Source organism: Budorcas taxicolor, chromosome 4 (genome assembly GCF_023091745.1).
Source record: "Budorcas taxicolor isolate Tak-1 chromosome 4, Takin1.1, whole genome shotgun sequence".
Lineage (NCBI taxonomy): Eukaryota > Metazoa > Chordata > Mammalia > Artiodactyla > Bovidae > Budorcas > Budorcas taxicolor.
The window spans coordinates 18,238,094-18,249,600 of NC_068913.1; the positions used below are offsets into that span (position 1 = coordinate 18,238,094).

Genomic DNA, 11,507 nt, shown 5'->3' on the forward strand with positions numbered 1-11,507 from the left:
TTATGGTATCTAGAAGGGAACCCAATTCCCTTTCTAAACTATATGCCTTTCGCCAGGGAAAAGGCTCACGCACCGTTTTTAAGACGCCCAAAGAGAAGCTGAGGGGCCTCTGGGGGCACGCCAAGTCAAAAGGCAACGGGAAAGGTTAATGGACAGTCGCTCTGGGCAGAGGCGGACGTAATAACAGGATATGTTCGTTCCTAGAGGAAGCAGGACAGCGCGAGGCAGGAAAGGCGGCGTCAGCGGCACCCAGAGGAAACGGGCGCGCGGGCTTCGCGGGGACCCGGCCTGCTTAGGGGCTCCCGCCCCAGTCGGGTCCGAGGCTCGGAGCACCTCACCCGGGGGGCAGATCCACCTCAGGCCCCCTGGTACGCGTGCTGCCAGTGCTCCCTCCCGCCTCCGCCAAAGATGGGGAACGGGGAGAAGAGAAAAGCCGAACACCGGGAGCTGCGGCAGGTGAACTCGGCAACAAGTCAAGCCCCAGCCCGGGAGGGACCGCGGGGTCCTGGGGCCGGAAGGGCCGGGAGGCGAGGCCCGGCGGGGTGGGGCGCGCGGGAGGGGGAAGGGCGCTGCCGACGCGGAGTCCGGAGGTGCGGCCGGAGCCGGGAACGCTTCCCTCCCGCGGCCCCGGGGCGGACGCGCGCTCTCCAGGCGCGCGCCTCCTCCAGCCCTTCCCAGGCCCCAGGGCGGAGGCGCGGAAGGGGAAGGGGCTGCGGCGGTGCCCGCGCGGCGGTGAGGGCGCAGGAGGCGGCGACCTGTCTGTCACCCCGCGCGCGGAGGGCCGGGTTGGCAGCCCCGCGCTGGCGCCCCCGACCGCCCCGGCTGCCGGGAACCTCCCGCGGCAGCCTGCCGCCCGCCCGGCTCGCCCCCGCCCGGGCCCCGGAGGGCAGGTACCTCGGAGCCCCGGCCCCCGGAGCCTCCCGGCCGCGAACGGAGCGCTCCTCCAGCTCCCTCGCCCGACGTCAGCGTCAGCAGAAGGCGAGGGAAGGGGGCGGAGGGAGCACAGGAACCGGTCCTTCCTGCGGCGGGCGCCGCCAGCCGGAATCGCAGCCGGCGGAGCCCGCGCGCGCCGCAGCGCAGCGCAGCGGTCGGGGGGAGCGGGCGCCCTCGCCTCCCAGCGAGCTCCCAGGGCCGGGACCCCGCCGTCGCCTCCCCTCCCCGTTTCTCGCCTCCGAGGACGCCCAGCGGGCGACCCCTCTCAGCAGGACCCCGGGACCCAGAGGAGGGAGGGGCCGATGGCCTCACCTTGTTTGGGGCGGGTCCGGGATGGGGGGAGTGAGTCTCCTCTCTACTCCCTCGGGTCCTTCCTCGACCCCCATCTCCTGGGGGTCGGATCTACCGCCCAGGGTGACCCCGCCCCGGCTCTCCCGCAGGTGTTCCACGTGTCCGTAGAATTTGCGTCACAATGACCTGGCCGACAGGTGGGAGCAGCCGCGAACGCCCCAGGGTTCCCACTGTGCAGTGCTTTGCGCGTGCTGCTTGCCTCCACGATAGATTTCCGTGGCTTTAGACGACAGGACACGTCTTGACTCCAATGCCAAAAAAAGTTACAGAGGCCTCTATCTGGGAATCAAGTGTGGGCTTAATGTTAAGAGGCTCTATGAAAAGAAAAACAACTGTATACATATATTTTTTTTTCCGTCCCCATTTTTCACATATCTTTTTTACTTAGGTTACTGACGCTTAAGTAATTTCATCTTTTATTTGTCGACAGGAAAGAACCAACGTCTTGTTTTTGAGTACCCTGCCGTGATCACATGAAGAAAAGGTGTTGCTTGCTAAAATCATCTATGCTGAAAAGCAGTCCTAATGTGCTGTGACTCATCCCTCATGTTATATATTTCTTAAAAGGTTCATTGAATAGTCACCGATTGAAACAATTTAACAGGGTGAAAGGAAAGATAATTATTGAGTAATGACGCAAACAAGCCAGAAATCCACAGATAACATGAATGGGCTGCTTGTTATGTGCCAGGCATATGCTGTGTACTTCACTGTAATCCTTCAGCAACCCAATAATGTGGGTAAGAGTATTATCCATATTTTACAGATGTAAACGTTGCCCAGAGTACCATAAAGGCATTCAGCCAATAGGATGTTGAGCATAAGTTTAAATCCAGGGTTGTCTGAACCAAGAGATTTAGTTTAATCTCAAGATAGAAAGGGGCTTCCCTGGTGGCTCAAACATTATAGAACCCCTTTGCAATTCAGGAGATCCGGGTTCAATCCCTGGATCAGGAAGACCCCCTGGAGAAGGAAGTGGCAACCCACTCCAATATTCTTGCCTGGAGAATTCCATGGACAGAGGAGCTTGGTGGGCTACAGTCTACGGGGTTGCAAAAAGTGTGATAGGACTGAATGGCTAACACACACACGATAGAAAGGTGTCTGACCAAGATGGAAACAGAAAACAGTATAGGAGAAGGTGTTGATTTTTTAATAGAAAGGTAGTAAGATGGTACAGCTTCAGGAATTTATATAACTTTTAAAGTTGACATAATTCTCTGGATATATTCTTTGGGGTTTCTGTTTGTCATAGATGGATTTGAGCCTGTCCCAGTAGGGCACAAAATATAGAGCTGAGCAAATATTAAGTCCTTAAAACATGTTTGTGAATAAACCAAATGCTGAATGAATAGGATCTACAAAACAGCAGATTGACGAGAAGCTGAGATTCAGGAGAAATTTGGTAAGAGAAAAACATTGCTCCTATATAACTGGCATTTATAAGAAGCACTCAAATGAATCTGTAGACAACACAAGCCAAATGATTGTCCTGTTTATAAAAAGGGGGGAAAAGTCCTTTTAAAATGAGAAAAAAAGACTTCCTTGCAAAAGGGAGATGATTAAGATATTTTGCTTTAAAATATTTGATTCCAAGAACCATTAACTTACTGTAAAAACCTAGCTTAGGAAGTTTAAAAGAAACATTTTTTTTTTTAACAGAATGAAGTGTTATTTGTCACATAGTAGTTGCTCAATAAATGTTGGCTGACTGTATCAATTAGTTAAAACATTGAGAGAGAAACAAAATTTCCTGATTCTAATGTTCTCCTTTCCACCAATGGTTATTTAGTAGTTACCTGAAAACATATTAGAAACCCTATTTATTAAAGATTGGCTTTGTGGTAGATACATTTGTTAATGAGCTTTGGCATCGATGAGCTTCAGACATCTGGAGCTAGTAGCATGGCAGGTTGCTTGTGTATTCACAGCATCTGCTCAAAATGCAAATAATTGGAACACAGGTACTCGGGGAAGTGAGAAAGAAAGCTGATTCGTGAAACTAATTACTCAGGTTTCCTTGTACCTTACAAAAGGCCATGTTAGTCAACATGGCACTGAAATGCCTTGGATTTAACATAAAGAGTTTAACATAAGGTGTTAAATGACTTTTCATCATTATTCGGGTTGTCCTAACATTGGGGATAATGCTTAAAGGAAGAAATAATAAACTGGTGCTTGTCCTGCATTGCCACAGTGAGGGCTTTCCCTTCCCATTTAAAAATTGCTCCATTTATAATACTTCCATTGCGTCTGTATACCAAGTTGTTTCAGTCTTGCAGAGCACCCACAAGGTGCTAGTGAGAACCGGAAACAATTTCTGAGAAGATTGGCTTTGGGGTGGATATGTTTGTTAATGAGCCAAATCTAGACATCTAGAGCCAGTCGGATGGCAAGCTGCTTGTGTGTTCACAGTATCACCTCAAAATGCAGATAATTGGAACACAGGTACTAAGAAGAGAATGGCTCTTGAATGCTGGAATGTGAAGTTGTGGAAGAAATAATGTGCGTTTTCTAGAATGTAGCAGGATCAAAAAATCTTTACATATTCAATGATCTTTTGGGGAGTGCTTCCCAGGTTCTAGATTGCGAATGGGACCACATGAATTAGGGATTGTGTTAGGCTGCCCTTAGCAGAGACACACAATAACAGTGGATTAAATGAGATAGAGATTTATTTTATTCCCACATTAAAAGAACTGGAAAGTAGGCTGTCCAGGGCTGTATGGCTTCTGCTAGCTCCTTGGGGTGTTGCCCTCCTCTCCTGTGCCACCATTCTTAGCAAATAAGCTATTTAAAGAAAAATCCAAGCTGGAATATGGAGAAAGAGGAATCTTCATAAGTTGCTGGTGGGACTGTAGAAGGATGTATCCACTTCGAAAAATGATCAGGGAGTTCCTCAGGTGCAATAGTACTGGAGTGGATTGCCATTTCCTTCTCCAGCGGATCTTCCCGACCCAGGGATGGAACCCATGTCTCCCACATTGTAGACAGACGCTTTACCGTCTGAGCCGCCAGGGAAGTCCACAGTTAACATATGACCCAGCAATTCCACTCCTATGTATATAGCCACAAGAAGTGAAGACCTCTGTCCACACAAAAACTTGCACATATAGCAGCATTATTCAAAGCAGTCAAAAGGTGAAAACAATCCAACCATAAGTGGATGAATGAGTGAAAAAATGTAGTGCAGTGGAATATTATTGGGTCGTGAAAAGGGACAACATACTGATACATGCTGTGTCTTGGATGAACCTTGAAAACATTCTACGTGAAAGAAGTCACCACGAAAGTCAAGTCAATGTATTATATGATCCCGTTGATATAAAGTCTAGGATAGGGAACTCTACAGAGACAAAGTAGATTGGTGTTTGCTTAGGGCTGGAGAAGAAACACACACACACACACACACATATATGTATATACCAACACATATACATGCATAAAATGTATGTATGAATATATATATAGACAAATTATCCATCTACATAGTATAGATGTTAGTGTACTGTTTGTAATCTATTTTAATGTTCTGAATGCTGCTTGTGCTCTCAGCCAACAAGAGCAAGTGAGGCAGGATCCTTGTGCCTCTTGGTGAATGGGCACCATAAAGCAAATATCTGCTCTGCCATTCATCCAGAAAGATACAGCTTTCTAGAGCTCTGAAATCCTTTTATTTTATGACTCATCTTTGACATCATCATCTATACTCTTTTGGTACCTGCTAGGGTAGAGCTTAAATTATTCTTATTATCAATGTGTTTAATATGAGCTACACATGCAAATCTCTGTTCATTAAGAAAAATGTTTTTGCTTTAGAGTTGCTAGGTGATTAAAATTAGATAATCTATAGGAGTAAATTTTGAAAAAATGATGTTTTAAATTTGTTATTAAATTTGTTTAATTTTTATCAGTGATCAAAATTTAAAGAAGGATTAAGCTAAATTTTATTGGAGGAGATAAAGTTGTTTATTCGCTGTATCTTGTAATACAGAAATTAGATGTACTCAAGGATATGTACTAAATATATTGACTAGTTTTTGTTTAATTCTTGTGATCAGTTGTGTTCTGCACATAGCAAAACAAAGCTTCTATTATTCAGTTCAGTTCAGTTCAGTTGCTCAGTTGTGTCCAACTCTTTGCGACCCCATGAATCACAGCACACCAGGCCTCCCTGTCCATCACCAACTACTGGAGTTCACTCAAACTCACGTCCATCGAGTCGGTGATGCCATCCAGCCATCTCATCCTCTTTTGTCCCTTTCTCCTCCTGCCCCCAATCCCTCCCAGCATCAGAGTCTTTTCCAATGAGTCAACTCTTCTCATGAGGTGGCCAAAGTACTGGAGTTTCAGCTTTAGCATCATTCCTTCCAAAGAAATTCCAGGACTGATCTCTAGAATGGACTGATTGGATCTCCTTGCAGTTCAAGGGACTCTCAAGAGTCTTCTCCAACACCACAGTTCAAAAGCATCAATTCTTCGGTGCTCAGCTTTCTTCCCAGTCCAACTCTCACATCCATACATGACTACTAGAATTACTCTCATCATTTAGTTATTTGTTGTTCAGTTGCTTTGTCGTGTCCAACTCTTTGCGACCCCACGGACTGCAGCATGCCAGGCTCCTCTGTCCTCCACTATTTCCTGGAGTTTGCTCAAATTTATGTCCATTGAGTCAGTGATGCTATCTAACCATCTCATCCACCTTCTTTTGCCTTCAATCTTTCCCAGCATCAGGCTCTTTTCCAGTGAGTTGGCTCTTCATATCAAGTGGTCAAAGTATTGAATCTTCAGCTTCAGCATCAGTCCTTCCAGTGAATATTCAGTGTTGATTTCCTTTAGGATGGACTGATTATATCTTTAAGCAAACTTCTATGTGCATGTGAAAATAGAACAGATGTTTAATTAAAAGCATTAACTTTCATTAATTAAAATTAACTTCCTTTCCTTTCAAAATTCAGGCTACAATGAAAAGGCTTATTTTACACTGAAGAGAAAGGTAATTATTTTCATTGCTGCACCAGCTTAGATTTATATATTAATAATACAGCTCCCTACACTTCCACCCCCAGTATCTTTCACTGAAACTTCTGCAAGAAAATTGCTGGTGATGGCATAAAAAAGGGACATCTTATTCACTGCCAGTGGAGAATTTTATTTAATCATGTGCCATCCAGTATAACCCTGCTTCTCACTAGGATCTGTGCTGGGATCTGGGCAAATTTTAGCACAGAGGTCATAGCCATCCCTTGGTTTTGGCAGACTTGCGGATAATGACCACCTCAAAGGGTCACTGTTTAATTAAAAACAGGACTTAAAGATTAGGAAGGTGTGCTCTAGGTCTTTGCTGTGTCTTTTTCTCTGTGCACAGGAACAGTTTAGAAGACTCACTAAGAACTCAGGTTGAAACACACGGGTCCAAATTTGGTTTAATCAGAGTAAGGCTGAATTAGGACTATAACCCCTGTTTCCAAATCCCCAATCAGATGCACTTTTCCTCTTCTACTTTTTTAATAAAAATTTTGTCTGCTTATTTATTGGCTGTGCTGGGTCTTCATTGCTCTGTGTGGGCTTTCTCTGGTTGCAGAGAATGGGGGCTACTCTCTCGTTGCGGTGTGTGGGCTTCTCATTGCAGTGGCTTCTCTCATGGAGCATGGGCTCTAGGGCACGTGGGCTCAATCATTGTGGCTTTCAGGTTTTAGAGCACAGGTTCAGTAGCTGTGGCGCATCAGCTTAGCTGCCTTGCAGCATGTGGGATCTGCCACAGAGCAGGGATTGAACCTGTGTCCCTTGCAATGGCAGGCAGATTCTTAACGCTGGTCCACCAGGGAAGCCCCTTCTACTCTCATTTTAACTCCATTGCTAACTTTCTTTGGCAGATACTGTTAGTGTCTGTAACTAGTAACAGATACTGTTAGTCATGTCTCACTATTTATTCTTTTTTTCTACAGTAATACAAATTTCAACGGAGCATATTTTGCCCAGCTGAAGACTGTATTTTCTAGCTTCCTTTATGGCATGGCATGGCCATGTGACCAGGTTCTGGCCAATACAATGTGACTGAAAAACATGTGTGTAACTTTCAGGTCATGCCTTTGAAAGAAACACACACCTTACCTTTGCCTTCCCCCTTTCCCACAGGTTGGATCCTGTCTGGCCGTGCAGATGGGGGAAATACTTTGAGGATGACAAAGAGGTGGATTCCTAACCACCTGATTTGCCCATAGTGGATTGTTTTATGAGAAGGAAATAAAGTTCGTTATTGTTTAAGCCATTATATTTTGAATATTATTATAGCCCAGCCTTTATCCTAATTAATTCATCTCCCCTATGATGTTGTTAAGTTCACTTCAGTTCCGTCACTCCATCATGTCTGACTCTTTGCAACCCCATGGACTACAGCACGCCAGGCTTCCCTGTCCACCAACTCACGGAGATTGCTCAAACTCATGTCCATCAAATCAGTGATGCCATCCAACCATCTCATCCTCTGTCATCCCCTTCTCCTCCTGCCTTCAATCTTTCCCAGCATTAGGGTCTTTTCCAATGAGTCAGTTCTTCCCATCAGGTGGCCAAAGTATTGGAGTTTCAGGTTCAACATCAGTCCTTCCAATGAATATTCAGGACTGATTTCCTTTAGTACTGACTGATTGGATCTTCTTGCAGTCCAAGGGACTCTAGAGTCTTCTCCAACACCACAGTTCAAAAGCATCAACTCTTCAGTGCTCAGCTTTCGGTCCAACTCTCACATCCATACATGAGTACTGGAAAAACCATAGCTTTGACTAGATAGACCTTTGTTGGCAAAATAATGTCTCTGCTTTTTAATATGCTGTCTAGGTTGGTCATAGCTTTTCTTCCAAGGAGCAAGTGTCTTTTTAATTTCATGGCTGCAGTCACCATCTGCAGTGATTTTGGAGCACAAGAAAAGAAAGTCTATCACTGTTTCAATTGTTTCCCCGTCTATTTGCCATGAAATGATGGGACCAGATACCATAATCTTCGTTTTCTGAATGTTAAGTTTCAAGCCAGCTTTTTCACTCTTCTCTTTCAGTTTCATCAAGAGGCTCTTTAGTTCCTCTTTGCTTTCTGCCATAAGAGTGGTATCATCTGCATATCTGAGGTTATTGATATTTCTCCTGGCAATCCTGATTCCAGCTTGTGCTTCTGTCCTTAAGGAATTGCAAATTACTAGAATCCAAAACACTGAAAAACACCAAATACAGTTGAGAATGTAAAGCAAAAGGAACCGTCATTCATTGCTGGTGCAAATATAAATTGATATAGCCACTTTGGAAGATAGTCTGGTGTGCATGCATGCTAAGTCATTAGGTCATGCCCAACTCTTTGTGACCCTATGGACTGTAGCCCGCCAGGCTCCTCTAGCCATGGGATTTTCCAGACAAGAATAGTGGAGTGGGTTGCCATTTCCTACACTCCAGAGGATCTTCCCAACCCAGGGATTGAACCCACATCTCTTAGGTCTCCTGCATTGGTAGGCAGGTTCTTTACTTCTAGCACCACCTGGGAAACCCAGTATCTGGCAGTTTCTTATAAAACTAAACATGCTGTTAACACACTAACCTGCAATTTCACTTCCTAGTTTTTATGCAAATGAGTTGAAAACATGTCACATAAAAAGCTGCACGTGAACATTTATGGCAGCTTTATTCACAACTGTCCAAAATTTGGAGCAAGCAAGATGTCTTTTAATGGGTGAGTAGATAAATAAACTTCCACACAGTGAAATATTAGTCAGTGTTTAAAAGTTTGCTATTAAGAAGAGACGTGGAGGAACCTTAAAAGCATGCTGCTAAATGAAAGAAGCCAGTCCAAAAAGGTCTCACACTGTATGACTCCAGTTATATGACATTCTGGAAAAGGCAAAACTATGGAGATGGAAAAGAAAAAAGAAATCAGTGCCAGAGACTTCAGTGGAGGGATGGAAGGATAAATATTTTCTCCTAATATCTAATATTTGAATGGCATTATCTGTTTTACTTATTTCAGGTAGAGGCATACATCTGGTTCCTGTTACTCTATCTTGGTAATTAATGAGTTAACAGTAACTTTGTATTATGTATTTTATTGGTCAATATTATATGTGTAATTAATATTGCTATTTAGTGGGAGAGAGTCTAAGAATTTTTTAGTATTGAAGAAGGGTTTTCATGAACACTCCCACTGAAAAGCCCAGGGACAGACAATTCATAAAAGAAGAAATTAAACTAGCAAAATTTTTCAAAAGAATTTTTCAATACAAAATTTTCAACTTAAAAACATTTTTATCATATTGTCAAACTTGAAAAAAGCATAATTCTTAGTGTTGAAGATATTGGACATGGACAAGTCCGTACTCTCATAAACTGAGGATGAAAACAAAATTTTTCCAGTATTATGGCAAAATAATTGACATACATCCCTGTAGAAGTTTCAAGAGTATAGCTTGATGGTTTGATTTATGTGTATTGTGAAATGAGTATTACAGTAGGTTTAGCTGACATCCATCCTCTTATACAGGTATGATAAAAATTAAGAAGTTCTCTTATGATGAGACCTCTTGGACTCTATTCTCTCAACAAATATCTTGTGTATCATGGAGCAGTGTTAGCTACAGTCATCAGATTGTATATTATGTCCCTGCTGCTGCTGCTAAGTCACTTCAGTCGTGTCCGACTCTGTGTGACCCCATAGACGGCAGCCCATCAGGCTCCGTCGTCCCTGGGATTCTCCAGGCAAGAACACTGGAGTGGGTTGCCATGTCCTTCTCCAATGCATGAAAGTGAAAAGTGAAAGTGAAGTCGCTCAGTCGTGTCCGACTCTTAGCGACCCCATGGACTGCAGCCTACCAGGCTCCTCTGTTCACGGGATTCTCCAGGCAAGAGTACTGGAGTGGGTCGCCAGTGCCTTCTCCGATCTTATGTCCCTAGTACTTACCTATCTTATGCCTAAAAGTTTGCACTTTTAGTCATCATCCTGCTGTTTCTCTTCTTCGCACCATTGGCCTATAGTAACCACAAGTCTGATCTGTCTTTCTATGAGTTTGGAGGTTTTGCTTTTTTTTAGATTCCACATGTAAGCGAGATCATATAGTATTTGTCTTTCCCTGTCTGATTTATTTCACTTAACATAATGCTGTTTTGGTGCATCCTTGTTGTTGAAAATGGTAGGATTTCCTGTTTTTGGCTGAGTAATATTATGTGTGCATGCTCAATCGCTCAGTTGTGTCCGACTGTTTGTGACCCCATAGGCTATAGCCCACCAGGCTCCTTTGTCCATGGAATTTTCCAGGCAATAATACTGGAGTGGGATTGCCATTTCCTACTCCAGGGAGAATATTTATATGTATTAAATATGATATATATAGATCACAACTTTTTTATCCACGTATCCACTAATGGATGCTTAGGTTAGAAATAAAAATTTTACATTGCTTTATGGGGTGTAACTTGGCAATATATACAGAATGTTGATTGTGCATGCCTGTGATCTCACATTTCCACTTTTAGAATTTTTTTTTCCCACAGAAATAATTAGGTGAATGTACAAAAGTGAACATTTGGAGATGAGCATCACAACACTGTTTATAATATTAAAACTTTAAAAACAGTAAATTGTCCTTCTAAAGGAAGGGTTAGTTAACTAAATTATGGTACATTTAGGTATTGGAACACTGACAGCTATTTTAAAAATGAGGTCAAGATGTTTTCTTTCTTTCTTTTTCTTTTGAGTGAAAATAGCAGCTTGCACAACTCCATGTGAAATATGAGTCTATTTAAGTAAATATTTTATATATAAGCATAGGCTTTTAATGATATTCGCTAAAATGTTAACAGAGGCTGTCTCTAGGGAGTGATCTTTGGGCTGAGGTTGGAGGAGGGGGGAAGTTGCATTTTCACTTATATTCTGTGGTAATGCTTGGATTTGTTTTATAGTGTACATACTGAAATTTACAATTTGCAGATATAAGGAAGATTAAAATTTTGACATTAGAAATAAATAGAAGAGATCCTTACCTTTGAAAATGTTTGGAAATCCTGGTTATATGATTTCTTATTGACTTCAAATTCCTTATTGATTTAACATTTTATGCTTCTGACCTCTAGACCAACCTTTAAGATTCCTTCCAGTGCTAAAAGTCTGTGGCTTTCTTCTGCTTGCTGTTGCTGCTGCCATCTCAAATGAGAACTGCTTAGGTAAATCTTAGAGACTCCCTAATGGTGAGA

The 11,507-nt window shown here is 43.3% G+C and overlaps 1 protein-coding gene across 3 annotated transcripts in view; it reads right to left on the bottom strand.

The window, feature by feature from the left end:
* The window catches only part of ICA1 (islet cell autoantigen 1), a 163,363-nt gene extending 162,353 nt beyond the window's left edge, over positions 1–1,010 (bottom strand). For all 3 annotated transcript variants that reach the window (XM_052638509.1, XM_052638508.1, XM_052638507.1), the window contains exon 1: positions 895–1,010. The gene's annotated coding sequence lies outside the window, so the exon portion shown is untranslated. The remainder of the gene's footprint in view (positions 1–894) is intronic.
* Between the last annotated feature and the right edge of the window lie 10,497 nt (positions 1,011–11,507).